We start from the raw sequence: 6360 nt of genomic DNA, 5'->3' as shown, positions 1-6360 counted from the left end.
ATTTTTTTTCTTTTAAAAAAAAAGCAAGTGAACTTCATTTAGAGTAGAAGAGGTGTACTCTTTTATTTTTAACTAGTATTCGAGATCACATGTTTTGCACGTGAATATATACAGTTATATTTTTATTATTTTTGTACAATATTAAAGAAGTATGTATTGTAATATTTAAAAGATAGACATATTGCAGAACTATGCTTTTTATATTTACAAAATTGATGTAAATAAAATAATAAGATATTGTTTATTGATTAAATTGAATAGATTAAATTATAATGAAAGTGTAATTAAAGATGTATTACTTCAAAATTTATTATGAGTTTGAATAAAAGTAAAAGAATAACTCTATCTTGAAAAATTGCTTAAATATTTTAAAGCTTAAATTTCAAAATTAAAAAAAGTATTTTGAGAATTAATATTAGAATTTGATTTAATTTGTACCTGCACACTAATAATAAATAAAAATAATTATGATTTTAATGAAATGATGTTAAAATATTAATTTCAAAATTTTATTTTTAGTATTAAAAAATATTTTAGCATTTTATCTTTCTTTTTTCTAATTTAAAACCAACTAACATTGTTATATAAAAAATATGATCAAATTAAATTTTATGAACCATAATATAATTTTTTATCTTCCAATAGTTTAGTTTCGTAAGTTAAGTAATTATTGTATTATAAAAATAAAAATGGAATAAATTAATGATAAATTAAAAATCCATCTTAGTAAAAAGTTAAAATAAAATCTAATTTAAAAATAAATACTAATAATATTAAAAATATAGTTAAAATTTCAATCTTAATCCCCTACTTCAATCCGTCATTCTTGTCATCTTCATTTTGATCTTCTTCAGTAATCTACCATCATCATCATCATCATGTTCGATCAACATGAACTTTTGATGCAATTAATTGCTTTGAAATTACAAATTATTTAAACAATAATAATAAATTGAAGATTTGTATAAAATTATAATTATAATATTAATTAGATAAATAGTATAAAGTAAAACTAAAATTAATAAGAAACAGTTATTAAGTGAAAATTTCATATTAGACATTGATAGAGAAAAGTGAATAACCATGAGTTTAAAAAAATAGTATAATATTAATAATAAATTAAACAAATGTGTGATGATGAATGAATATTACAACACGTTTGGTTCGTTGTATTGGAATAGAGGCGTAATAGTAAATCAATTGTTTGGTTGAATGTAATAAAATAGAGGCGTAATAGTATTCTTGTGTTTGGTTGAATGGAATAGATGTGTAATAACATAATGAAAAAAACTAAAATGATTAGAATACCCTTAGCATAAATTTATTTGGGTAAATGATTATTGTTATTGTTATTTAAATTTTAATAAGATTATTAAAATCAATAATAAATAATTTAATCATATTTTAACATAATAATTATTAAATATATTATAATTAAAATATATAATTTAATAAAATTCTTAATAATCAATATTTTTATATGAATTTACTAAAATCATAATATAAGATAATATAAAATATAATTTGAAATAATTAATATTAAATATATTTTAATTAAAATATATGATTTAATAAAATTTAAAATAATTATAACTAATAAATTTTCTTATATGAATTTGTATAATTTAAAATAATTATTATTAAATATAATTTAATAATAATATATAATTTCATAAAATTCTTGATAATAAATTTTCTTATATGAATTTATATAATTTAAAATAATTAATATTAAATATAATTTAATAATGATATATAATTTCATAAAATTATTGATAATAAATTTTCTTATATGAATTTATATAATTTAAAATAATTAATATTAAATATAATTTAATAATGATATATAATTTCATATAATTCTTAATAATAAATGTTCTTATATGAATTTACTAAAATCATAATATAACTTGAGAATTATATTCTACATAAACATAATTAACTTATATTAAGAAAAGGTTAGATGAAAATGAAATTCTACATTATAATCCATATGTTATATAGTTTTACAACATCAAAAAGTTTGAACATTGATTTTTAATGGTCAGAAAGAAATCTTCTGACCCATTCCAATCGCGCAGCAAAAGGTAAACTAAATAAAACGAGCATTTGAGTTGGATGATCTGGAATTTTACTCAAAGCTCGATACCCCTCAACGTCGGTTAAACCTTCAGTTTCCTATAATGTTGAATATAAATTTGTAGCTTTCTCTTTGATGATTTGGAATTCTTCAGACTTCTGCTGAACGACCACATCGGAGGCAATACTCCTACTGATTTGATCGCCAATGGCCCGCATGTTTTTGGCCAATAAAGTGGCAGCCTCATTAAATGAAGAATACATATTATCACGAGCATCAGATTTCTTCTTTTTTCTTGTTTGAAGATGAAGAACCCCCTTGGTCTCTATCTCGTCGCGGCTCCGCAGTAGAAACATCCATGTCATCCAAAGAGACGTCAGCTTCGCAGTCATAGAATGAGTTTCTCTCTTCATCCATATCTGTAGTAGGTACAACCTCAGCATTTATTTCTTCAAGAACATCAGCAGCTGTTTGAGCATCTTTCCCAGTCACTCGATCTCTTGCGTATATGGCAGTAAGCTGGTTGTAGTAAGGGAAAGTACGATGTCTGAATTGAGCGGCTTCTTTGTGACTCTAAAAAAATGAGGAAATCATATTACTTATAAGTTTGGTAAAAATAAGATAGTAAAGACTTGAAATAATTCTTACCTTTAAATAGGAGTCCAAAACCGCATCTTCAACAACAACGAGCTACCTATGTTCGTCCCAACCAAAACCGCTATTGTTTTGGCCATTAAGCATGTTATAAACGATTGACCACTCCCTTTTTAGTAACCTAATCCTTGATTCAATATTAGGTTTTGCCTTCAACATTGCATTTGGTAAAGCATTTTGTAGCATTCTTTCTAACTCGTTTAAATAACCGGCTTTGAACCTGATATCAGCATTAAATGTTCCAACACTGTGCAAGTCCACCATACAGGAAACCAATGCTGCATCTTCTTCTGGAATCCATTTTCTTTTAGTTCCTTGAGAAGCTTGAGAAGAAGCATTTGATTCTGGAACACCTGACATAATTATCTTAAAGAAAAAAAAACAAATTATATTAATTACTATTAATATCATGAATCAAAAGGTGAACACTTTATAAAATTATAATTAAGTTCAAAATACCCTACGTATAGATGATTGAAACATCAACAATTATTGAACTTACATCTTATTCAATATATAATACTTCATTTAATTTAATAATGATTATAAATATCTTTTATATTTAGAAACCAAAATCTATTTAATTTTTTTAAGTCTATGTGTAATTTTGAGATCTATTCAAATAAAATACATTATTTTTTAAATTTCTCAAGTATAATGTTTTAATATATTATTTTTCAAATTTTCTATTTTTAATTCATATAGTGAATTCTTTAATTAAAAAAAAGAATATTTTAATTATCAAATACAATAAACCTTACATGATGAAACTAATTTATTTCTATTAAAGCTCAAGTAAATATAAAGTACCTTGAGAATATATTTAACCACATAAAAAGATTAAATTCTATTTACTTACTACTATAATTTCTATTGAAATTATAGAAAATGAAAAAGGCTTGGCTCTTCAACAAAAGCAACATGTACAACACAGGCGATCCACAACACTGCTTAATCTAACAACATCTTTTACTAATAGCCTAAAAAATTCACATGATGAATTAAGCAAATGGAAATTAGCAATTTAGCATAAAGTTCATCATAATCATACAGTTAAAAAAAATATTTATGTAAAATAACTTGACAAGCTCAACAGTCTACAGCTCATCATAATCATACAGTTCAATTAAGCAAATGAAAATTAGCAATTTAGCATAATCATACCACTCAGACGCAAGTTCATTTTTTGGACAACCGATTCATACATGATAATAAGGGTAAAATAACTTGCATGTAAACATTAGCAATCTAACGTATGCATTCATGATAATATGAATGTAGGAAGCATGATTTACAACAGACCAAACACATCCACAACCATATACAAAAAATCAGCATGTATGTGCTTTACTGTGTTTCTCTGTATTTGATTTAGAAGGTTGGATAAGTTACCAAACCTCTTGAATTGCAACAACAGCTTCAGCTTGCCAACGATTTATATCTGGAGCAAATTGGTAGCTAACAGTCCAATACCTACAAAATTCCACATAGAACATCAATATACTGGAACAACAATGGACAATACACCAGGCACAAGAAATATGACTTATGTAACTATTACACAAGTAATGGTTTTACATTTCAATGATGTGTTCAGAATAATGCATATATTAACAACGCTACTATGACTTGAGAACAATTCAGGGACAACATGAAACTGGAAAAAGATCATCAATACAAACTACTACAGCAGCAATAAAATTTTTATTGCAATTCCACCCAAAGTATAATACCAGTTGAAGCAGCTATCAATAATGATAAAATTTCTTTGTAATCCTTTTAAAAACTAAGAAATAATATGGTAATACAGTGATAAAATTTTACTCAACAGAACCTCACTATATTAGATGTGTGAAGCCAAACAATGTACTCAAGCTTGCAATTTTTGAGAATGCCAATATAATTCAGCAACTACGATGTGGTGTGAGTATAATTATCTCTATTTATTTTTCTCCAAACAATCAAAATTGATCCTTTTCATGGCCATGGCAGTTGAATTTATCAGTCGTTTTATTTCTTATAGGGTGTCCTTCAAGTAATTAGGATCAGCTGTGCAGGATATCCAACAAGAAGAACATTTTCTGAGTTTCTTAACCGTTTTGGTTTATCTGATTTTATGCGTCCTTTATTGACACAGTAATGCATGAGAATTTTTCTTTTATATTTGATGGCCATGGAAGTAAACAATAATCAAATTATTGTTCTATCAATCTCACCTAAAGGTGGTCTACTATTTTAGGGTTCAACAAATGCATCACAGACCTGGCTACAATATTACTAAAACAGAAGCAAAAGAAAAACACAGCAGCAACAGTATGCATATGATTTGATAAAGAAAATAAGATCCTGGTTCAGGAAGCAGCTTAAGTAATCAACCCATTTACATGTTTCTCAACTATGAAATGTTTGGCTATGAATTATGAATATATTCATTTAGAGCATGGATAAATAAACACCTTAATTCCAATTACCCTTGACTTTTTCGGCTTATTCACCTTCAAACTCTTAAGCTACACTTAATAACAATCACTCCAAAATTGAATGAAGAACCGATCCAAGTTCCTTGTACACGACAACAGTTTGAACCAACCAACTATTGCTTGCAAAGCCGTATTGAGCCATTCATAATTTATATTCAAATAAAAATTGGAATAAAAAATAATTTATATTCAACTATTTCTGTGTCAACAGTGGTCAGATACACCAGGCGCAAGAAATTTAACAACTGTGCTAATATACAAAATAATTTACACTTCTAAGCATTCGACTAGTATTAAAATCAATCACACATGATTTAGATAGGCCTGAAATCTCAAATTTTGCAAGGCCTGAAGCCATAATTGTTATGCCCACAACGCTGAAACCAGAGAAAAATAGGAACCATAACCATAGACCTGAAAAAGGAACCAAACAAAATATAACCAGCAGTGGAAGTTGCTGCCCTGCTATTAAATCAAACTCTAAAGAGAAGTAACTGGGACTCACTGAAAGAAGGAAAATTTGACATGGTAAAGAAGGAAAATAACCACTCAAAATCAAATCCGAAGCTAAAAAAAGCTCAATTTCTTGAACCTAATGGATCAACAGGAAAAAAAACAGCGATAAATTTACAGCTGCAAACATTAAAGCAGTTTGAGAGCAAAAGAGAGTTAGAAACCTTGGTTTACCTTTCAGTTGCAGTAAACTTGGAAACCCACCAAATGAGAGCAAGCGAAAGAGTGACAGAGAGAAAAAGAAAAGAAAAGGTTGAGAAGGCCAAGCGTAAATTGTGTTGTAAAAAATATTAGAGAGACGGAGGGAGCAAATCTGCAGAAACCCCAAGCTAGAAGGAATAAACAGAAGACAGAAAGGGGAAGCGTCGATCGAGAGGGTAAAATAGGGTATAATACTGAAGCAGGACCTAAACTGAGCAAAAGGTCGGGATTAGAAATCGGTGGATTTTGGGGATTAGGTCTGTAATGTAATAGACCCATATTAGCCAATACCCTGAACCAAACGAACGATTAAAATGGAATTAAGTGAGACCCACGGAATAGGGGTGTAATGGCTATTGCCAATACACCCAACCAAACGTGGTGATTATAATTTTATCTCAAGATTGATTAAAATGTTCTTTTGTCTCTTTC

The 6360-nt window shown here is 27.5% G+C and overlaps 1 long non-coding RNA gene across 2 annotated transcripts; it reads right to left on the bottom strand.

Moving 5' to 3' along the window:
* Positions 1 to 1959: 1959 nt before the first annotated feature.
* LOC107950951 (uncharacterized) lies at positions 1960 to 6168 on the bottom strand. 2 transcript variants are annotated; one of them, XR_005911290.1, is made up of 4 exons: positions 5902 to 6168; positions 4127 to 4207; positions 2729 to 3100; positions 1960 to 2653 (listed from the first exon to the last, which is right to left on the bottom strand). It is a non-coding gene; the product is annotated as an uncharacterized lncRNA (long non-coding RNA). The 2 variants fall into 2 exon arrangements; XR_001698281.2 differs by having other exon boundaries at positions 4132 to 4207.
* Between the last annotated feature and the right edge of the window lie 192 nt (positions 6169 to 6360).

The sequence above is a fragment of the Gossypium hirsutum genome, chromosome D03, assembly GCF_007990345.1.
Source record: "Gossypium hirsutum isolate 1008001.06 chromosome D03, Gossypium_hirsutum_v2.1, whole genome shotgun sequence".
Taxonomy (NCBI): Eukaryota; Viridiplantae; Streptophyta; class Magnoliopsida; order Malvales; family Malvaceae; genus Gossypium; species Gossypium hirsutum.
Note: the sequence above shows the minus strand (reverse complement) of the source record. Positions and strands in the feature narration are given on the sequence as shown.